This window comes from Alligator mississippiensis, chromosome 10 (genome assembly GCF_030867095.1).
Source record: "Alligator mississippiensis isolate rAllMis1 chromosome 10, rAllMis1, whole genome shotgun sequence".
NCBI classification, from domain to species: Eukaryota; Metazoa; Chordata; order Crocodylia; family Alligatoridae; genus Alligator; species Alligator mississippiensis.
The window spans coordinates 19,234,879-19,259,225 of NC_081833.1; the positions used below are offsets into that span (position 1 = coordinate 19,234,879).

Sequence of the window (24,347 nt, forward strand, 5' to 3'; positions counted from 1 at the left end):
CCTGGGTGCTGTGCCAATGCCTCACCCCTGATCTTTGTGACTGCATTTGCCCTCAAGTGGTTCCTTGTAGATTAGCTTATTGACCTAAGAATCAGGCTGATCCAACTCTGCTCCACAGGGCAGTTTCCTCCTACCTCAGCACCCTCACTTGTATGCCCTCCTAACTTCCTAATATACAGTCCACTGGGCAGACACAGGGCTAGAGATTTCACTGTGGGTAGTCCAGGTACATCCTTAAGCCAAGAGAGAAACACAAGAAGATGCTCTGGATTGGAAGAGCTGAAAAGTCAGGGAGGTGAGAGGGGGTAGGGGAAGAAACTGAGCCAGATGCTTTGCTGGCAGGAAGGGGAAATATTAGCCTTCCCAGAACCAGAATGTGAGCAGGGGCACCCTGGGAGTAGGCTGGCAGCCTAGGGCAGAATGGGGCTGAATGCTGCAGTGGGGAGAGGTTTTGGTGTGTCCACTTCTTCAGTTAACATACTGGCAGGAATATTTGGGAAGGGAAGGGGGGGAAATGCAGCCCCTCAGTATCTGCCCCTGCTACAGAGCACTCAGCACTGAGGTGCTCTTGGCAGCTATTAGCATCTCACCCACCTGCCCGAACCTTTCCTTGTTCTACAACAAACTTACTCTCTTCTCACCTCTTTTCTCATCTGTCCCCCTGATCTAGACAGAAGGCAATACCTCTCACCTCCCTCTGTCCCCTCCATCCTTCCAGTAAGCACACAGACTTGAACGATTGAGCTCTGTTCAGTCAATAACATTTGGAGCTGATTTGGCGCAAGACATGACATTTCAAAAAATAAAATACAATAATGATAATACCCCTACTCCTACTGATGGCTCTCAGTTCCCTGCCTGCCTGCTGGCTTTTCCTCCTGGTACCACATGTTGTATCCACTTCCTGCCAGTACTTGACTTCTCATCCTGACCAGGTCCCTCTCATAGATTTCATAGACATTAGGGCTGGAAGGGACCTCGGAAGATCATCGAGTCCAGCCCCCAGCCCGAAGGGCAGGAAGTCAGCTTGGGTCATAGGATCCCAGCAACATAAGCATCCAATTTACTCTTGAAGGTGTTCAATGTAGGTGCTTGAACCACCTCCGATGGCAGGCTATTCCAGACCTTGGGGGCTCGGACAATAAATAAGTTCTTCCTTATGTCCAGCCTGAAATGGTCTTGCAGTAGTTTATAACCGTTCGACCTTGTCATCCCTTGGGGCGCTCTGGTGAACAAACGTTCCCCCAGATACTGATGGTCACCCCAATAAACTTATAGGTGGCCGTCAGATCACCCCTGAGCCTGTGCTTTTCCAGGCTAAATCTCCTCCAACTGGTTCCTGAGCCAAGAGGCAGGAACTAGCAGGAGTAGCAGCTGGTCACACAGGAACACAAAATGATGGAAAAGAAGGGTAAGGAACAGATAGGATGGGATTCAGTGCACCCAGTTGCCCTAATCTGCCCCATCCTTCCAGCCCACCAGTTGAATACCCCACAGTGGCTTCTCAAGCCCCAAATAATTAAGTATCTGTTGTTGGAATCAGGGGCTTGGAAACCAGGTAGTTTAGTTTCCTATGAATGAAAGGGGGGTGCTTTTCACTGAAGAGTCTTTAGCAGACCAAGAATTTCTCTTTTCTTTTAAAGCCCTGACCCACCACTATTCATCTAGCAATAAACTCCCTCCTGGAGTTCTTGACATTTGTTCATGTTAGTGAAGTCACCAAAGTGACCTTCCTTCCCACAGCCTCCCTCATTCTCCACAATATATATAGGACCAAAGTCTAGGGTTACTATATTTCCAGTCCCAAAAAAAGGGACACCTGTCACACAAGGGTGGTGGGAGAGATGATTGGTGGGGCAATGATATGCCAGTGCCCTACCCCTACCCATTCTGTTGCCCCTCACTCCTAGCCCACAGACCGCTGGTCCTGCCAGTGTGCCTCACTCCTAACCCATAGTACACTGCCCTCCTGGGCCATGCTGGTGCCCCTCATGCCCGGTGTGCAGCCCCCTGGTGCTGCCCGTGCCCTGCACTCCCAACCCACAGTCCCCTGCCCCCCCAGTACTCCTCACTCCCAAGCCACAGCCTCCCCAGCCCTGCCAGTGCCCCTCATTCCTGACCCACATTCCCCTGCTCCCTCCAGCCCTGCAGCGTCTCCCAGCTACCCCACCCCTGTGAGCAAGGGCACTGGCCCCAGTGCCATCGGCTGGGCCACACAGCTCCCTGCTGTCCCTAAAGGTGCCCCCCCTTCCCTGCTGGAGGCACAGGCGCCTCCTGCCCGGCTCCCCTCCCCTGCTGCAGCCCCAGTGCTCAGACACCTTCCCAGAGTGCCAGCAGGCACCTACCCCCCGCTCCATCTCCTCCAGACATTCCTGCCACATACCCCTGCCACACGCACACACACACACACACACACCCTAGACTGTTCCCAAGCCCTGGGGCTCCAACCCATGCCCCCCACAGACTTACATCTATGCAGCTGCCAGGGGTGCTCCCACCCCCCTGTCTGGCTGCATGCCAGCTACATGCATGCGTGCTCTGTTTCCAGTCACCCTCCCCCCAGCCCCAAGCAGCTCCTTGCTAGGGCAAGCTGGGAAAAACTTTGAAGCTGAGCTGACCAAAATCCTGTACATTTGATCATATTTAAAAAAAATGCTTGGACAGAAATGGGAGGACTCAAAAAGAGGACATGTCTGGGAAAACCCAGATGTATGGTAACCCTACCAAAGTCAAACTGGTCCAACACAAAAACTTGGCACTTTCAAAGGAGTTTCAATCCATATCTATTAATTAATGAAGACTTTCAACCACACTGCATGGTAGGCAAGCAGCACCATTAACAGACAGACAGGCAAACTGAGTCACAAAGCAGTAGTATGTCTTGTTCTTGGTCATGCAACGAGTCAGTGGAAAAGCTGAGAAAGAACACAGGACACCTGACTCTTAGGCTCCCCCTCTGCCCCATTGCCACTATCCACACGGCTAATAACTGCAGTCTCCCTAAACCACATTTCCTCTCTAAATCCTTATCTATAGGATTATGAAGCAAAGACACTTTAATGAAATGTTATTACACCAGCATGGGAAGGGGTTTGAGTAGGGAAAGGAACAAAATTTTCACGCGGTGCTCAGGACAGGATGAAATCCAACAGAAAGCTGGAATTAAGGAAATAAATCCATGTGGTTACTTACCCTTGTGAAAGGTGGGATGTCAGCTGGGAGGTGTTCAGTTCACCTGCACCCTGGGAGGACCTGCAGCCACCTCAGTCTTGCCTCAGTTGCTCTCAAGAGGATTTCTGAAGAAAGGTCCTTTGAGAACACAGTGCTGCCAGTTAAACTTTATAAATGGGAGTGGTCAGACAGGAACTTCAGCGCATGATGCAATGAGTTTGCAGGTCTTGGCACCAAAGCTATTGGTGGAAAATTGCTTTTCACTCATTTTCTTTTTCTTGTTCCTTTTCTCTCTCCCTTCCCCCCTCAGCTAATTGTCTGATTACAGGGGAAAGCTGAGAACAAAATGGTCAGGTTTTTTCTGGCTGCATTTTCTCATGATAGGGACAGAGGTATAGAGCACAGCAAAAGGACAAAGTGCTCTGTCAGATTGAGATGGCCCATTGGAAAGGGGTTGCTCCAGGGCTGAAATCCCCAACTGGAAGAGGTGTTTGTTTGCATAATGGCCATTAGGGCGGTGCGAGGCTTCAGACAGAGCTTTGGATCCAGAGAAGCTTTGGATGCTTTGGCGTCCGAAGTAGCATGTCTGGATCAAAGCACTGGCTTCTTTAGGCTTTCTGAAGCAGTTCGGAAAAGCTTTGGAGCTGCTTGGGAGATCCAGCCATAGGATATAATGGGGAAACAATGAAATATCTATAACTTTGTAGCTTTTTGTCTGATTTTGATGAAATTTGCAGAAATTGTAGTCTCTGCTGAGAGCACAAAGCCTGCCAAGTTTCAAGAAGATCAGTGCAGGGGTTTGGGGGGAACTGCACCCCAAATTCTTGAAAGCAAAGCTGATGTCATGTACATGTTACATCACAGGGGGATGAAAACTGCAGGAGTGGTGGCTCTGGCTGAGGCCACAGAGCCTGCCAAGTTTAAAGACGATCGGTGCAGGGGATTGGAGGGAACTGCACCCCAAATTCATGAAAGCAAAACTCATGTCACGTTGATATGTTACATCATGGGTGGGGGGGGGATAAAAACTGCAGGTGTAATAGCCCTGGTGAGGCCACAAAGCCTGCCAAGTTTCAAGAAGATTGGTGCAGGGGTTTGGGGGGAACTGCACCTCAAGCTGCAGACAAGCAAAACTTGTGACATGGGTGACACTGTGTGTGTTAAGGCTCAGCAGGGTGAAAACTGCAGGGATGGTGGCCCCTGCTGAGGCCACACTGCCTGCTAGCTGTTAAGGGGATTGGTGCAGGAGGGTTCTGGGGCCCTGCACCCCTAGCTGCTGTTGGACAAAACTCGTGACATGGGTGCTTGTGCGACTGACTGTGTCTGCCTTGGGGCATGGGAGACACTACTGCAGACCTGGCTGCTAAGCTATTGTCTTACCAGTTACCAATCAGTCATGATTCACTCAGGGACCAGCTCAATACACAGGACCTAGCTAATATAGCCAGTTAATTACCATCAATTAACACCTACAAAAGCAGAGACTAAGGAGAGGAAATAATCAATACAGACAATCAACTGCCCCAAGACAGAGACAGTCAGTTGCACAAGCACCCATGTCACAAGTTTTGTCCAACAGCAGCTACGGGTGTAGAGCCCCAGAACCCTCCTGCACCGATCCCCTTAACAGCTAGCAGGCAGCATGGCCTCAGCAGGGGCCACCATCCCTGCAGCTTTCATCCTGCTGCACCTTAAGACACACAGAGTCATCCATGTCATGAGTTTTGCTTGTCAGCAGCTTGAGGTGCAGTTCCCCCCAAACCCCTGCACCGAACTTCTTGAAACTTGGCAGGCTTTTTGGCCTCACCAGGAGCTACCACCCCCACAGTTTTGACCTCCCTGTGTTATAACATATAAACATGACATGAGTTTTGCTTTCAAGAATTTGGGGTACAGTTCCCCTCAAACCCCTGCACTGATCTTCTTGAAGCTTGGCAGACTTCATTCTCTCAGCAGGAGCTACCATCCCTGCAAGTTTCATTCAAATCAGACAAAAAACAACAAAGTTATAGATATTTCATTGATTTCCCATTATACCCAATGGCCGGATCTCCAAGGCAGCTCCAAAGCTTCGGAGCCACTTTGGCTGGATCAAAGCAGAAACCTGGTCTGGAGCTCCTGATTGGATCCCTGGCATCCGAAGTGGACGGATCCAAAGCTGGATCAGATTGCTGCCGACTCGCACAGGCCTAATAGCTATGCTCTGCTAATTGTTAGCTTTACCTACCCCACCCACCCTTGCAACCCCATGGGGAAGTGCTTGCTGAGAAAGGCATCCCACATGTCAGAGAGCTATCCTTCTCTTGCTACCTAAGAAGAAATGGAGGAAGAGACATTTCTAGCTAGCTCCCTGAGACACTGCTCAAGTATTGATGCATTGTCCCAAATCAGTGCTCCAAACAGCTCCAAAGGGAGATATGTTCTGCCCTTTTCAGCTAGGGGAGAGGTACTCACCAAAGACACCGGACAACCAGAACTTTCTAAGAGCTCCCAACTTACTAGGAAGTCATTTCTAACTCCCTTCTCTGTGGTGTCTGCAGCCCTTTACCCTAAACTTTGTCTCTGACTTTAATTTTAAAGGTCATGGGTATGGATACAAGAGGGGCTGTGACAGGGTCAGAACCCTGTTTCCACAAAGGAACCACTCCGACCAACCTCTCTGGTGACATTCCTAGATGGGAAATGCACAGGGCCAGACACAGGCATGGGTGAACTGGGCAACTGCCTAAGGCCTGGACAGAAAGTACACAGCTCAGTTGACCTGGACTAACTCTGGACTAACAATGCCACCCAGCCAATCACTAGAAGCTGCTGTTCCCCACCCCAAGAAACTTCTACAGGGGATATGGCATGTATCAACCAGTAAGAGTAGTAGTACTGAACAAACCCATTAGAAAACGAGGCATCTGAATATGGCAGCCAAGCCTACATGACCCCTGTCTATATCGTACGTATTTGTGTTTATGGAGTATAAGCCATTTGGGGCCAGTTTTATGTTCTGTGCACATCACATCTCACTTATAATAGATGTGGCCTGAACAGTGTCTACAGTACAGCTAGTTTAAACATCCTTGGAGGTAAGGATGTCCTTGTTGCTTTTGCATAGACCTTGGAGTCAGGAGACTCAAGTTCTATTTCTGGCTCTGCCACTGTTTTACTCTGATCTTGGGCATGGCACCCTTACCCCATCTATAAATGTCTTCTAACTCACTGAGAGAGTGTGAGGCTTTAGTAAGACACTTTGAACTACTGTGGCAGAAGGGACTAAATGAGCATGATGTGTTGCTCATGTGGCAATTTACTGCTTACATTTAGGTGCTTCTAATATATGAAGGGTGATTTATTGCCACAGTATGCTAAAAGCATGGTTCTGTACCATCTTTCACCCTCTTACCTCTAAAAGCTGAACAACCTATGAATTAGACCATCTCCCCCAAACTCCCACCCCCGCAAACATGAGCTGAGGGGGGATGAGTTTATTTTTCCCATGCTTTTGAACTCATTAAAAACAGCAGGTTTTGCTACCTTTGGTGCACATGAGTGTTCAGAGTGGGAGAGGGGACAAAAATGTTGCCTTCCACAGCTCTAAGAATCATTGGGAAGCCAGTCTTTAATTCTATTGAACCCACAGTGCTCCTTGCTGCTTTTCCATTCAGAAAAATCACTTTTAGTAAAAAAACAAACCCCTTTTCCTATATTTGTGGGCCCAATACAATTATTACTGTTGTGCACTGCAGATGGCTTCTTAATTATGTTATGACCACTGTGGAGAATGCACTTTTTAAGGAGCTCTCAAGGAACAAGTGGAACCAGTAGTTGTGTCAGGCAGAGGCTCATGTTATATAATGTGGACCAGGTGGGAATCATACCTTGACTGAAGTAGGGCTGTTCAGAATCTTTGGCTCAGAACAATACATGGCACCAGGAGGAAAAAGCAAACTCAGAAAATTCCCTGAGTGGAAGAATGGAAAAGTTAAAATTCCCACAAAAGTTTTGTCATTTTGGACACACTGGAAGCCAACTGGAGATGGTTTGAACAGCACAACACTGTATCTGCAAGCAAAAGGGAAGGCAGACAGGAGGCAGTCTTATTTCAACAGCTAGTTCTGAAGCATCTGATGTTTTTAATATTTTCCAGTAAGCTTAAGCAGATGAGACCACCTATAATAAAGGCATCCAAAGCAAATTGCACTCTAAGAAAATGAAACAATTACATAGTATATTTTTAAATAAAATACAAAAAATGAAAACAAGGAATAGTTTTTGACTGATGCGCCAATCTTGCAATTTTGAAGGTTTGAGTTGCTGATAAGAGAGCAGATTGTGACTAGAATCTTGTATGAAAAACTCAAAGAAAGACCAGTGGAAAAGCCAAAAATAATCCTTAACAGAACTATTAGAAATGGCCAAGCAAAGAAAGCTATCCAGTCCAGACCAAACCTTATGGAGGGCTGAGTGTGCTCTGACACTGTATATGGGAGAATCCAAAATAACACAAGAAGAGTCCTAAGGCAGAAACGGAAGAAGAGCTCAATGTCAGAGCTGACAAAATGCACCCCAGGACCCACTACCACTGTGGCAAACAACATGAAGCAAGACAGCGACTAGTATTTGAAAAAGATGCAGTAAGTGTCACAGATAACATCACTTTGTAAGAATCTGCAAGCACCAACAAAGTGTGCAGGCCATGGACAAAAAAAGCTAACAACAGTACCACTAGCTCAGAGGAATCCTTCATAGGAGGAATGGCCTGACAACAAACAGCACATTTGTTAATGTTAAGTTAGACATAAGTGATGTGGTTCCAAAAACAGGGATATTAGTGCTGGCTGTAGAACATAAAAGGCTAAAAAATAAAGGTTTATAGTGCAAAAGCCAAGAATTCTTGTGGACGATACCAACCATACGGTTGGTCCAATAAAAGGCAAGCTTTCAGGTACCATGGTACCCTTCCTCAGTCCTCTGAGACAAAGCAGATCATCTAGGCCATCATGGCAACAACATCAACTCAACACTACCAAGGTTTTTTGTGGTGATTTTAGCCCCAATTATAAGAATATGATATTAGAATGGACAAACAACACACGGGAAAAGATATACATTGCAATTATGGTGGGGAGAAAATTACTCATTACTGGTTAAAATATATTAAGTCTCATCAAGTGGTAAACTCATTGGAAAGGCAGGGGACCAAAACAATTGAAAAAAGGGGTTGAGGGCATTTTCTAGTGACTAGGGCAAGGGTGGGCAAAATGTGGCCCACAGGCTGGATGCGGCCTGCCAGGCCATTCCATCTGGCCCGCGGGACCCCTAAAAAATTTAGAAAATTAATATTTATCTGCCCCTGGCTGCCTGTCATCCGGCCCTCAAAGGCTTGCCAAAACTCAGCAAGTGGTCCTCCACCCAAAATAATTGTCTGCCCCTGGACTAGGGAATGTCTCAACAAAGTATAATAATAAAACTGAAAAAAAACAAGTTATCCCACAATTCTTGGACCTAGGAAAGTTCCTTTCACCCAGAGGCAGAGGCTAAAAGGGAAGATAGACAGGTTCATTTCTCTGAGTCACAGAGCAACTAAAAGAATGAGCAGGGTGGTCACTGGCGAAAAAAACTGATGGTACTCCTCCATTATGTATGGTCTCCACAGAACTACATAATTATGTTTAAAAAGAAAATATTTTCCATTACCTACAAGGAAGAAAAAATATGAAAGGTAGTCAGGCCAAATTTACTTCTAGTATGAATATGCCAACAGGGTTCTGGCAGGTCGAGAGGAAACAGTCCCATGTTTGTGCATGTTCTATACCAGGGGTGGGCAAAATGCAGCCCGAGGGCCAGATGTGGCCTGCCAGGCCATTCTATCCAGCCCACGGAGCCCCTAAAAAAATTAGAAAATTAATATTTATCTGCCCATGGCTGCCTGTCATGCAGCCCTCGATGGCTTGCCAAAACACAGTAAGTGACCCTCCACCCAAAATAATTGCCTACCCTTGTTTTATACCCTTTTGGGGACAGTGTTGTCACACCCTACAATTAAGGCTGTGTTCACCACCAGAGGAGAATATAAAAATGGATGGTCTAGAGCACTGACTCTTAATCAGGGAGCCATGGCACCCTGGGGTATCATAAAATCCTTTCAAGGGTGCTGTGGGCTGCCACGCAACGTTAGCACTGTTAGGTGTACAAACATAATTCACAAGATAAACCCAGAGATTTCAAATAGGAATTTATAGCATTAAAAACATTCTGTCCTGTTGCAGTCTTTTTGAGTTCTCTGCAACAGAAGAATTGCTCTATTTTTCTGTAGTCAAGAAAGGTGAAAACTAAGATCTGAGATTTTCTGAGGGGTGCCTTGAGTCTACTGAGGTTGAGAACCAGTAATTTAAAGGGTACTAAGGTATACTAAGATATCATTTTGCACTGAAGAAAAGAGTAGGATAGCATGAGCACAGGCTCTGAGAAGCTCTGGAAGGAGCCAGAGCTATCTGGGCAGGCCTAAACAAATTAACATAGAAATTCCACACTCTGGTAATAACAGTCCATGGAGAAAAGTTAAGGCAGCAAGGAGTACAGCTAGACTACAGCTAGGTTGAAATCATCACCAATGAGCCATCCCCAGCAGAGTAGGGAAGAGACAGAAAGAGTCTTTGGAATAGTTAAAAATGTGCCTTACCCTGCTGCCCAAACAAGCCAACTGAGAGGATGAGAATGCATAGATGCCTACTGGAGATAGGAGGCAAATCTTAATGAAGCATTGGAAACATGGACAAAGTTAAGAAAAGAGGGCCCTATTTTGAGATGCTATGGCAGTAAACATTGTCTAAGTTGTCAATGGACACCTTATAGCAGGGCAAGCAAAATTTGAATAGTCGATTCATGTAAACAGAGATAGTGGCTTTGGTTCTATTCAATATGTCTTTATTTCTGGGAACCCAGGATTAGCTGAAACTGAGTACAATCCACTTACAGTCATTGCCAAAAGGGGCCTGGGACAAAATAGATCAAGAATACCAAGATTATTTTTTTCAGCTACCAAGCGTAAATTGCAAACCAATTACAAACTTAAGGCATTTGGTGGCTGAAGACATGCTTGCTAAAGCACCTGGCCAAAAGCTTGATCAGGAATTCACCAGGGAACTAGCTGAGGCTTCATGCTCCTGGTGCACGGTTGTCATGGGAGATTTCAACTACCCTGACATCTCGTGGGAAGAGCACTCGGCCACATCCGAATGGTTGCAAAGCTTCCTCATGTGTGTGGATCAGCTCTATCTGACTCAAGAAGTCTATGGACCAACGAGAGGCAAAGCGCTGCTCAACCTGGTACTGGCAACAGGGGATGACTTAAGCAGTGACTTAACGATCAAAGGGAAACTGGGAGACAGTAACCATGAGCCGATCACCTTCACCATCCGCTGTAAAGCAGGCAAGTCAGTCAGCAAAGCAGAAGTCCTCAACTTCAGGAAAGCTGACTTTGACAAGCTCAGGAGGCTAGTTGGTAAGGCCCTAAGGGACCATGACCCAAAGGGGAGGGGTGTTCAGGAAGAGTGGGTGCTCCTCAAGGGAGCGATCCTGGAAGCACAAGCAATGTCTATTCCATCTTGGAGGAAAGGCAGCAAAAGGGCACAGCAGGGAACTAGTGGACCTCCTGCATCTAAAAAAAAAGGCCTATAAAGGACGGAAGGCTGGATCCATCCCAAAGGAGGAGTACTCTGCACTGGTCCGGATCTGTAGGGAGTGAATCAGGAAAACCAAGGCTGCAACTGAACTCCACCTGGCTACACGTATCAAGGACAATAAAAAGTCCTTTTTTAGATTTGTTGGGAGCCGGAGGAAAAGCAAGGGCAACATTGGACCCCTGCTAAACCATATAGGTCAACTGACAACCAACGCCCAGGAAAAAGCCAACCTGCTCAACAGGTATTTTGCATCAGTTTTTCACCAGCCCCAAGGGACGGCCCTGCCCAATATGGTATGGGATGGCCAGGGCGAGGGAGAACTATTACCCCACATCAGTGTTGACCATATGAAGGAACACCTTGAGAGGCTGGACACCTTCAAGTCAGCTGGCCCACACAGCTTACACCCCAGGGTTCTTAAGGAGCTGGCAAGCATCATAGCTCGGCCACTGGCACGGATCTTCGAGAACTCATAGCGCTCAGGTGAAGTGCTTAAGGATTGGAAGAAGGCCAATGTGGTGCCTATCTTCAAGAAAGGGAGGAAAGTAGAACCGGGGAACTACAGGCCCCTCAGCCTTACCTCCATCCCTGGGAAGATCTTGGAGAAAATCATCAAAGAGACCATTCTTGACAAACTGGCTGAAGGCAACTTCTTGAGGGATAGCCAGCACTGGTTTGTTACAGGTAGGTCTTGCCTGACCAATCTCATCTCCTTCTATGACCAGGTGACATATCACCTGGACAAGGGAGAAGAGATTGACATCATATATCTCGACTTTAAAAAGTTTTCGATCTGGTATCCCACAACAGTCTTATAGAAAAACTGGCTCACTGCGGCCTTGGCTACATCACAGTCTGCTGGCTGGGAAATTGGCTTTGAGGTCAGACCCAGAGAGTGGTAGTTGATGGAAGTCAATCATTGTGGTGAACCGTGACCAGTGGTGTCCCCTGAGGCTCTGTCCTTGGGCCTATACTCTTTAACATCTTCATTAATGATGTGGACATTGGTGTCAGGAGTGGACTGGCCAAGTTTGCTGATGACACCAAATTTTGGGATAAAGTGTCCAAACCCAAGGACAGGATGGTGATCTAAGCTGACTTTGACAGGCTCGGAAAATGGGCGGATGAAAACCTGATGGCCTTCAACTCCAAAAAATGCAAGGTACTCCACCTTGGGAAGAAAAAGCTGCAGCCTACTCATAGGCTCGGCAGTGCTATGCTTGCTAGCACTATGGCCGAAAGGGACTTGGGGGTCATGATTGACCACAAGATGAATATGAGCCACCAGTGTGATGTTGCAGCCGGCAAAGTGAGCAAAACTCTGGCTTGCATCCATAGATGCTTCTCTAGCAAATCCCAGAATGTCCTCCCGCTGTACTCAGCCTTGGTGAAGCCGCAGCTGGAGTACTGTATCCAATTCTGGGCTCCACGATTTAAAAAGGATGTGGAGAAGCTTTAGAGAGTCTGAGGAGAGCTACATGCTTGATCAGAGGGTAGGAAAACAGGCCTTATGATGAGAGGCTGAGAGCTACAGGACTCTTCAGCCTGGAAAAGCACAGGCTCAGGGGGGACCTGGTGGCTGCCTATAAGTATATAAGGGGTGTACATCAGGATCTGGAGGAACGTCTGTTTACCAGAGCGCCCTATGGGATGACAAAGTCAAATGGTCACAAACTTCTCCAAGGCCGTTTCATGCTGGACATAAGGAAGAAGTTCTTTATAGTCCGAGCCCCCAAGACCTGGAACAGACGGCTGCCAGAGGTGGTGCAAGCACCTACTCTGGATTCCTTTAAGAGTTAATTGGGCATTTATCTTGCTGGGCTCCTGTGACCCCAACTGACTTCCTGCCCCTGGGGCAGGGGGCTGGACTTGATGATCTTCTGAGGTCCCTTCTAGCCCTAATGTCTATGAAAATTACAATGACGCAAAGTGCAGAACTAATTCATGTACATGTAAATCTGATAAAAAACTCTCTAGTCTCAGATGGAATGTGGATTGACTGCCATAACTACTTCTGAGGATGAGACCTTGAAGAAAGAAGTTTAGGCTCTTAGCACAAGGTGATAGAGACAGCCTTATCCCTAGCTCTGTATCAATTTAAGGGAGTTCTCAAAACAAGGTAATGTTTTGTTTAAAGGCTTCAGGATGCTGATACCTTTGGTGTTATAGAGAATATGTTAAAAAGGACACACCAAGGTAATTTAGGGATTGAGAAACTGAAAACAAGCACCAGAGATGTTTTATGTTGATTCAAATGGATAGTGACATGGAAGAAGCTATTAAAGCTTGCCACATATGTCAAAAGGAGTGGCCAAGTCCAGCAAAGAAGCCTTGTTGGTATCAGTGGAAACTTCGGGGCCTTGGAGCAAAGCAGGCATACATTTGCTTATGTCATCTGGAAAACCTATGTGCCATTATTTTCACTTTCCTGAGACCATCTTACCAGAATACTACAGCTAAATTAGTGACCCTACATATCACATCCCTTTTTGCTAGACATGATACACCTGACCTTGTAATGTCTGACAGTGTACCACAGTGTAATGGGCATGAACATAAGCAATTTGCAGGGAAGTATGGGTTCCTCTCTCAACATCAAAATAGTAAAGCATCTACTAAAAAATAATGCAGAGTCAGACTCTGATCTGTATGTATTATTCCTGTTAAATTCCAAAATGCTATCAATGAAGTCTGGGTTACTGCTGGCTGACATTCTGCATAACAGCAACCTGAAAACAAGAATGCCCGAGCTATTAGAAGCTGATGTAAGAGTCACTAGGACTTGCAGGTATATAGGGAGAGGGATAAAGCAAAACTAAAAGTTCAATACAATTCAGGAACATGGAATCTGTCATAATTTGAGAAAAAGACACTGCATGTCTCCTCAGTGGGGAAAAATGGTGGGAAATAGCTATGGTATCACAAAAGGTAACCCCACAGTCCTAGAAGGACATCACTGCAGATGGATATGTACTGCCAAAGAACCCATGAGAGCTCTGCAGTCCAGAAGGGGAGGAGATAAGGGGCACTGAATTGTCTATCTTGCCTGAGATGGTCAAAAAGAAGCAACAACCACTCCAGAGTTAAAAAGCTGAGCCCCAGGAGGTGACACAACCAGAAATAATGGACATACCACCTTGATGCAAGTGGTTGGTTTCTCAAGAGCAAAATGCAGGTCCACAGGACAGCACAGAGTGTCTCAGGGACTGATCAAACGGTATCAGTTAGTTTTTTGCTTACATACATTTGAAATTCTATATTACACTAATGCCAATTGTTAATTGTTGTTTGGCTTGAGAAGGAAGATTCAGGGGAACTTGTGTCTCATAATAGCCCATGAAACCTGTTCTTCTGCTGCACAGAGGGTCAGTGCTGATCAGTTAGAACTCAGACACTGAATGAAGCAGACGTCTCTCAGGCTACTTGCTGAGTGATTACAGAACAATACAACTTCCATCTTGGCCAAATCATGCGGGGGGCGGGGGTGCCTAAATGGGGGCCTTCTACAAATAAAAGCATGAGCTGCTACACATTTCAATATTGCTTTGATAATGGTAGCCATGTTCAGCATTGACACTGCACTTTTTAGCTTCAAAGCCTTTCATAGACAGGGTCAGTTAATCCTTTCAACACTGCATGAGGAAAGTGTTATCATCCCCATTTTAAAGATAGGAAAACTGAGGCAAAATGCTTTAAAGTGTCTTGACTAAGGCCAGGGTTGTAGGTTGTAGCCGTGTTGGTCTAAGGACATAGGCAGACAAGGTTCCTTGGGTGAATTTGATATCTTTTATTAGATATAGAATCCAGGAGGTTGATGAAATGGAGCTCGTCAAAAATCCAATGTCTATGTTTAGTCCATGATCTCTAGTATCCAGGAGGTTGATGAAATGGAGCTCATCATTTCATCAACCTCCTGGATACTAGAGATCATGGACTAAACATAGACATTGGATTTTTGATACATTATAATCTGCCTGGCAACTGACTCCCCAGCCCAGTCCCTGGCTTCTTTACTTTTCATTCCATCCAGGAAGAGCACACACCAACTGCTGCAACTTCCTTAGCCTGACGAAGGGTTTTTGAACTCGAAAGCTTGCTTAATAATTATTCTCCAACTATTTGGGTTGGTCTAATAAAAGATATCAAATTCACCCAAGGAACCTTGTCTTGACTAAGGCCATACAGCAAGTCAGTATCAGAGCTAGAATTTGATCTCAAAGGTTTCTTTCTCTCAACTCCTGTGCACAAATTCCTAGGCAAAACTTATCCTGTCTTTTAGCTAGCGTAGTCATTATAAGCAGACAAAGTTGGAAACAGCTACTGCAAATGATGGCCGTGATTTAACTGCACAATGCCAATTCCGTGTGGGCTGTTGTTTTTCCTGGTTCTTCTGGCTTTGGTTTCTCCTCCAGTGTAAACAGGAAATGAATAAAACATAAAGGCAACTCAGACTTGTGAAAAATTACAGATTGGAATGTAGAAAAAGTGCTGGAAGGAGGTTCAAAGTATTTGTCTCTTAATATAAAACTTTAAGATTGACAGAGAGAGTTGTTTCATGACTGATTCCTGTTAAAGTCTAACCAAGACAAGAAGGCACTTGAACCACAAGATGAGGGCTATTACCAGGGGTAACCAAAGTCCATGCTAAGTAGCTGCACATATCAACCTACAGCCTCTGCAGCTGTCAATCTCAGAAGCTGAGCTAAAGTCTGACTGGGCACAGGCAATGTGTCCTGGACCCTTTCTCTCTCACAGGATGAGGGACCTGCTGTGTTCACGTCAAGGTTGAGTGACACAAACTGAAAACTTTTGTATCCACCATATCAAATTCACCCAAGGAACCTTGTCTGCCTGTATCCACCTTATGCATTTGCTCCACCACCTGCTTAAGATCATATACATGGGGGTGCAGTCTGAGCAGAAGCCTGTTGAGAATGGCTGGGTTGCCATGTGGGTAGAGTTTTACCTGAATTAATTAAACAGCTTTAGATAATGTGCCAAGTGGGGAAGGAGGAAATGCCACACAAACCACTTCTACAGTACTGGTAGTTCCCAAGAGACCAGTTTACTCTGTGGCCTGACATTAAACACGCATGTTGGGAAAACACCTGTCTTTGCTTTGGCCCTGCCTACCTTATGTAAAGCTGTTGGGCCAAGGTCCATTTATGCTGCTGGGGCTATATAACAGGGGATCTAAGAGTGGTTGTCAATGTAATTTACATAGCATTACATTTGCACTATCCCACACACGTTCATTCTAGATTTAATTTCCAGAGTGTTATAAGGGGACCTCAGTATAACTACTAGCCATTATTAGAATGGCTTCTAGGTACTACTGCCATCCTCTGATTCTCTATCTTAAGAGCTATTTGCAGTAAATATGATTGCTTTTCACAAAAATTTCACCCATTCTTGCTACTAAGACAAATACTAATATTCTCTTAACGATATCATACATATCACAGTACATACAAGATGTACATAGCAGAATCACAAATTATTCTCATTCACAGTCAGAAGCTGCTAACCCAAGGAAGAGTGTAAACAGTACAGATAAGCATTTGGCAAAGACAACGTTTGCTTGCCAGTCCCCTCAAACCATGCACAGGATGAGTTGCACCTTGTAACAGAGGCAGAATCAGTACCAGTGTCATGATTCAGCAAAACACTTAAATAGGCACATAACATCCAGCATACACTTAACTCCACTCAATTCCTGTGGGACTCTGGTACAGATTTAATCATTGTATGATTTGGTTTCTTCCTGGGATAGTAACCCTGATATTTGTAGGCACAAACGATAACAGGTTAAAACAGCTTGTCATCCCTTCCTGAAGTTATATAAGCACTTTTCTAGGGCTATAGCCCACACAGATCTTTGAAAAGAAATGTAGAACCAGAGTGTAGAAATCTTGGGCCTAGGAGGTGAAACATCAATCTAACTGCACAAACCACTCAGACTTGGAGTCTGTGGCCGGCCAGTGTCATCCAGTGTTATCAGTCGCTGTTGTCCTCGTTAGGTGTTATTGATGTGTTGTTAGTGTCCAAGTCTCAGGAACTTTAGCACCAGCAAAAGTTACAGCCAGGTGATCCCAACACCAAATTTGTCTTAAAGAATGACCACAGGTTTGGTTTGTGGCAAAGATTTGGCCAGATGTATTGCCTACAAGCACAGCTCTAACACATTTTGGCTTAACAAGTACATCAAACCAGAAGTTAAGGCATTTGTACCTGTAACAAGGTAGTTGGCACAACACCATGCAGGCTCTCCTAAGCCGCTACAAAGTTTCCATACTTTCTAATTCTCTTTTTATAAAATGATCAAAAAAATTATATATTGCATTCCATCCATATCCTGAATATCTCAAACCATCCTGTACCATGGGCTTGTTTCATATCCTGACCTGGGTGTTTCTGTTCTAGTCTCATCATACTGGTACTGGAGTATCCTACTTCTTGTACAGCCATCACCCTTCTTATCTTCTGACAGGCATGTCCATCAGGCCCACATGCCATGTTTCGCTCATGTAAGGAGTTCATGCATCGGTCAGGCCTACTCTGGCCAATGCTTTAGCAAAGACTTTGTGTGAGCAGTATATATTGATCAATGTTCCAGTGAGGCCTACAGCTGTTTCCCTTAGGGAGAACATGACAAAAGAATGTAGAAGGTGAAAGGGTTAATGCATATAGGAGCATGTCAGCTGGTGTCAGCTCTCTGTGAGAGGACTGACACACAGACCAGAGTAACACATATGCCAGCTTTCAAAACAGGAGAAGACACACTGCAGTGCATCTGTCTGTACTCTACCCACTCTCTTTACCCATCTGTCTTTATTCTCATTCATTTAGCAACTGTACAGAACACCATAGCATCACAATGTACTTTACATAGTGAGCAAAGGCAGATATTGCTTTAAGGACCTTGTAAGCTGAAATGATCTGATTTTGCTAGAGAACACCCGTATCTAGCACCACAAGTATGCAGACAGACAGAAAGCTCTCGTCTTATGGAATAAGCGACAAAAGAGGACCCATGATATTTGATGCCCTTAATCCAGTCCTGGATAGAGTAAGGGCTGATGAATGTAAGCCCTACACATGATCCTACTGCTTTCTGGACTTCGCCTTTTGTTTCATCAGGTATGTGAGAATCCCTCATACATCACAAAATGGAATACAGAAATGGTAACACCCTGGCCGCCTCTAAAGCAAGTGGTGGTGCCAGGTTCACCTGCAACGGCCACAGCCAGGCCAGAGAACTGCAGCCCAGATGAGAGGGCCACTGTGGTGCTATACACTACAGTCCATCTGGCAGGCCTGTCTGCACAGTGCAACAGCCCCATCTTGTTATCCATACTTATTGCTGTTGTTTCTGTTGCCAGTAGGGGAGTGCAGATCTCTTTACCAACAGTAATTTGATCTCTGGGGAGGACTTTGCAGCAAATTGTTTGCCAGGGCTGTGCTTAGCTGGCAGGGAGCATGCTAGTCCCACCTGCACTGCAGAGCTAGAGGAGAAATGGAAATGCTAGAGTACAACCTGTCTTCAGCTCTGTACTGTCAGCTGGCAACTTTTGCTGATACTCCCCCTGGTATTCCCAAGCAGTGTGAAAGAGTACACAAATGCAGGTGCTAACATTGCCTTGCTCTCCTTGGGCCCTGGACAGACATTGGCATCTGTGAAGGATTCTTCTGGCCTCAGCCTCTTGAGGTGAAAATGCAGAATGGGCAGAGGGCTTAGTGATCAGATCTTGCACACTCCCAAGAAATGCATCAATCCTCATGGAGGCCTCCACACTCGCTTGCCACTCATGGCAGCTCCCTCAGTTCTGTGACAGCCAAGACCCAGCCAGTAAGTGCCACCAGGTCCCTCCCCAGGGGAGCAACCTCTATGGGGTGAGGGAGGGAGGACAGGGAAGCATTTGTGTGTAGTCAGTGGGGCTTGGTGGGATGAGGTATAGGACAGGGCCTGTCTCAGGGGCCCCTCCACAAGAGTGCCTTCCTCCGGACTCTGGTAGAGAAGGAAGTCATGCTGGTCAGGAAGTGCTCCCACAGTCTGTGGCCCCGCTACAGGGGCATTTGAGGCTACTTACAATGATTCTCAACTAGTGTGTCATGGCACCCTGGGGTGCCGTGAGATCATTTTAGTATTCACACTGTTAGGTGTGCACACATGATTCACAAGGTAAACTCAGAGATTTCAAACAGGAATCCATAGTGTCAAAACCATTCTGACCTGCCATGGTCTTTCTAAGTTCTTTGCAACAGAAGAATTGCTCTATTAATTTTTCTGTAGTCAAGAAACAACTGAAACAATCACTTGTAGACAAGTGCTGACATTTTCCAAGAGTGGCCTTGAATCTACTGAGGGGGACCTTGAGTCTTAAAAGGTTGAGAACCCCCACACTAGTATGTCCTATGGTATGAGCTTCTAACATGCCTGTGGAGAATATGGGAACATTGTGTAACATTTTTAAAAAGTCACCATGTGTGCCTCAGTCTCTCCACTTCCTGTGTGTGCTGTTATGTTCTGTGGGGGTAAATCAAATTAACTTCCATCCTTCAACTAGAGGAGAGTGAGCTGTGATAGATACCTGCACATAGCTAGCTAGTGTGAAATGGGCCATCAAGAACTGAATGAGGCCAGTCCACTGAGGGAAGAAAACTCAGACAGACAATGGCATCCCCAGGGACTGGGGATTAACTTTTAATGACTGAGACCCAGGAGTGGGGAAACAAAGAGACAGCAGATGGCAGAGACTGTTTTTTTCAAGGGCATCAAGGGAGAGACAAACAGAAAGACCAGGACAGGCAGAGAACAAAGCATAAGGATGGACAGAGAAAGACCACATGGATTCCAGAAGAACGTGGCCAGCAAGGCCTGTTGCTCTCACTGATACAGACTCTGTCTTATATTTGGCTTGGTCATTCTGATAGGGTTGCCAACTCTGACTGAAGCTGTTCTGGGAGATTTTTTTCCCAACATGACGTAATGTCATTAATTGTACTGTTCAACCCGTTCACAATATCAATCTCCCGGATTGCTTTCTAAGTCACCAGGAGATCGATGCCCATTCTGGTAGATTCCCAGCCAGTCCAGGAGGGTTGGCAACCCTACGTTCTGACCCAAGGCATGCTGGCTTGGGCTGCCAAAGCTGCCTCCCTCCACACCTTCATTTGTGTTTTTTCTCAAAACTCTCCCTAAGCAGCTGAGTTAATTTGGGCTTGCTGCTGTGGCCATGGAGACAGGCAGTAGTCTCTGACCCAAAGGCCTGAAGGAGTCATGCCATTCATTCTTATATAGCAGCCATGCCTGGGACTGTCCTTCAGGAGCACTAGAGAGACTGTATAAAGGGCAGCATCTCAAGGCAGAACCACTGCAAAATCTGTGACAGCCTTATACCTGAGCCTGATACTGAGCTAAGACCTCAGTGCTAGGCCCAGTATGTACAAGCATAACACACATAACATGGAGCACGTGGCTACATACCACACACTCATGCACAGTTTCTTTGTTTGATGTATTTAGGCTCATTAATTATAGTTTTCTTTTATGGAAAATCTGTTATGCAAAGGTAAATTATGTTACTCTTACCTTATTAACATCACACCTGTAATTTCTCAACTACTATTTACAGCGAGAGAGAAGCACAGTATAATTAAGGCTGGGAGGATGCCATCATTCAAGGTGGATACCCTGGCTAGAATGTGGCTGGCTATAAAGAACTATAAGGTGCTTCCTTGTACCTTCATGAGGAAAAAAGTTGAACTGGATTTGAATTGAGCAACTAACCCTGCCTTCAGCTCAAGTACCATCTCTCATTCCTTCACACCCACAGCAGTATCCAAAGCAAAACACTTTGTCAACACTGGAAATGGCCTCTCCCTGCCAAATGCTGCCCTCATTTACAGCTAGACAATGCTACTGGTTTTCTATTTTGGCTGTAGACTAGAAGCTAGAGGCCTGAGCTGAGTGTGGGGGTTTCTCTTCCTGTCTCTGCCCCTGAGGGACCTGGGACATTTTGCCCACATGTGTATCATGGAGATATATGAAGCTCTTGGAGGTCTCCTCATGAAAAGTGCCATAAAAGAGACAACTGGGTGCTGGAGAGGAAGACCTCTGCTGCTGCTATATGGTTCCCCACTACTTTAGATCTTCTGGAGGCTTGGACGAGTTAAAGTGCCTATTGGACAGGGGAGATTATAAGACCTGAGAGGGATCATGGAGAACAAAGGGGGTGACCTGGTGGCTACCTATAAGTATAGAAGGGGTGTACATAAGGATCTGAGGGAATCTGTTCACCTGAGTGCCCCAAGGGATGACAAGGTCAAATGGTCACAAACTCCTCCAAGGCTAGACATAAGGAAATCTTCTTTACTGTCCAAGACCCCAAGGCCTGGAATAGACTCTCTCCAGAGGTGGTGCAAGCACCTACTCTGGACTCATTTAAGAAACATTTGGACGCCTATCTTGCTGGGATACTTTGACCCTAGCTGACTTCCTGCCCCTGGAGCAGGGGGCTGGACTCAATGATCTTCTGAGGTCCCTTCCAGCCCTAATGTTCATGAAATCTATGAAATCTATGAATTATCAAGAGGATGATATAAAGGCAGTAAGAAAGTACCATGCAGGTGTTAGGGGAACCATCAAAGAGGCCTTAGCAATTGCAGATGAACTAATGTATTTCTTTGCATCAGAGTCGATCACAGAAATACACCTATCCTGAGGTTATACTTTCCAGACAAAAAGTGTAGGGCTTCATCAGAGATAGAGAGATCAGCAAAGAGGTGATGAAACACCTTGAGAAACCAGAACCCATTCCTCCAAGCATTCGCTAAAGGGCATGGCACTTGCTGCTCTGAATAGCTCGCTGTACGTCAATAAGACCTCACGCACAGTAAAACAAGGCCCTGATTCCAGGAAGCCTGTAACCACATTTTCAGAGTGGGTTTAAGTCCCAGTGAAACCAATGGTGATTTCCTAAATCAGTGAAACTTGAGCACATACTTAAGTATTTCCTAAATAGGTATCCTCTCCTTGTGAGATCAGTGATTCCAACTACAAGAAATCACCAAAACCCAACAGCCTGCCTGTGAGAACCATGAAAGCAGCAGCATAGGAAATTACTGAAGGATCACTAAACCCAGAGTTTAGCAGGTAGCCTATTTTGTAGTTTTATAAAGGGTTAATAAGGGCAGTGAGACTGACTATACATTTTTAGGCAGTTGGTCTTAAAATACTGAGAAAAATAAGTGAAAAATTATTCAACAGGATCTTCAAGGGAAACTTACACAACACTTCCCAGAGATGAGCCTATGAGCTCCATTTCATCAACCTCCTGGATACTAGAGATCATGGACTAAACATAGACATTGGATTTTTGACACATTATAATCTGCCTGGCAACTGACTCCCCAGCCCAGCCCAGCCCAGCCCCTGGCTGCTTTACTTTTCATTCCATCCAGGAAGAGCACACACCAACAGCTGAAACTTCCTTAGCCTGACGAACGGTTTTTGAACTCGAAAGCTTGCTTAATAACTATTCTCCAACTATTTGGGTTGGTGTAATAAAATATATCAAATTCACCCAAGGAACCTTGTCGACAGGATTATGACACTTGACCTATCAGTTCAATCTGATAGGACCAAACCAGCTTCTATGAGGGCTATTAAAGGTAAACTTAATAACCGTGGGCCATGAGATAAAGACCAGTCCTGGATTAAAAGATAGGAAATAAAAGAGTATAGGAAGGAACATCCAAAATGTGGCAGAGAGAGAAGTTCAGAGTGAGGTGGCCTATGGATCAAAAAGAGGTGAACATTTATTAATGATCTGGAAGTGGGAGCATTAATTAGCACTTAGATTTGTGAAGATCAAGGGAAACTTTGCAAGGAGCTGTTAAAGGTATTATATGATGGATGGCAGATGAAACCCAGCATGGATAAGCACACAGTAGTAATGCCAGATGGAAAGAGTAATGTAAAGTCCCAGTGCACACTGGTGGGGCTGGATCAGTGGCATTTTTCATCTAGATCTGAAACAGTGGCACAAAAATTTGTCTCTTTAAATCTGAGGAAAAAATGCAGCCCAAAACTGTGGCAGAAACACTGACACATGCCATGAAAACCATGATGGTTCCTAATTCACTTTCTTTAATTTACAGTTTATAAATTAAATGTTGTCTTGTAAAGGGGAAAGGATATTTCTCTGAAAAAGATAAAGACGAAAGAGGCAGAATCAGGGATGAGAACACATAAATCCATCAACAACCACTGGAGCGCAGCGCTGAAAAATAATGACATAACTCAGCATGGGCAGTCTATGCAGGGAACAGTATAACATAAGGACTGTGCCGGGAACCCTGTACTCTTGTTTAAAAAACAAAGAGTTTTGCAGTCCAAGGCATTCACATGGGAAGAGCTGCTGGGAGATCAGTGTGGAGCAGAAATTAAATCTAACCAGACAGAACAATTCAAGATCAAACCAAGGTAGGTAATTTCATTCATTAAAACAGGCACCTGTGGCTGGAATTCTCAGACTGTGTGAAGGTAATTTAAGAGCTAAAAAGCAAAGATAAGAGCTGCCACTGAAAATAGCTCTTCCTAATTCCAGCAGTGTGGTACTATTCTGGTCACTTCAGCTATGTGTGCTGTTGGTAAAGTACCTGCAACCTCACATTATACCAATGCTCTTCCCCTTTCCATCTAGCCCTACAAACACACCTGGGCACATACAAACATACCTGGAACAAGGGTTGATTTCCCATGCAGTCTGTGTGGCATTTCATAGGTGTTTTCAGCACATCACTTCACAAGCAGTTTGTATGATGTGCCTCCTTGGATAGAAAGGAAAGTTCTTCAGAGCTACTTCCTTCGGTCTGCTCTCCTGTAGGTAAAAGTGTCTTAAATAAGTTGCAATTCCTTTCCTGGGCGCTAGATGGCATGTGCTCTAAGTTGTAAGAAATTTAAAGGTGACCTGCAATGTTCTGAATGAAAGAAGGTAATATATCAAAGGCCTCCCCCATGAGACAGGTTAGAACAGGACATTCTGTACAACCAGGTCCGAATTGCCTTTGCCCTGTCCCTTGCATGGCTGTTTGCACCTATGTAAAGCAGATGTAATACACTATTCAGCACTGGCATTATGATGGAGGACTCAGGTCAGGGAGACAGAACCCCATAGGTTAGGCACTATACAAACACAGAACAAAATGAGTTTCCTGACCCAAAGAGCTGATGATATAAGCAGAGTTTTTCACCTACTTTGTGCTTGTGTAAATGACTAAACAAAGTGCCAGACAAAAGAGAAGAAGGCCAAATTGCCTTTGACTTTGTTTCAAGTTTCCTGAAGCGAGACTGGCTGCTTGCCCACACTGCCACATCCCAACCTGCCTTGTGCTATGATGTCACAGCTGTCATGCGATACTGCTGGTGGGTGGCATTTAAACATAATCACCCCACTTCTGGAAGGCTGGGTTCCCCATCAGCTCACCAGGCTGGCT

General features: G+C 45.5%; 1 protein-coding gene across 3 annotated transcripts in view; it reads right to left on the minus strand.

Moving 5' to 3' along the window:
• The window catches only part of GGT1 (gamma-glutamyltransferase 1), a 69,322-nt gene extending 45,609 nt beyond the window's left edge, over window positions 1-23,713 (minus strand). Inside the window, exon 1 of one of the 3 annotated variants that reach the window (XM_019493771.2) lies at window positions 23,589-23,713. The gene's annotated coding sequence lies outside the window, so the exon portion shown is untranslated. Of the gene's footprint in view, window positions 1-3,192; window positions 3,315-23,588 lie in introns of those variants that run through there. The other 2 variants (XM_059713513.1, XM_019493769.2) reach the window with 2 other exon arrangements.
• Between the last annotated feature and the right edge of the window lie 634 nt (window positions 23,714-24,347).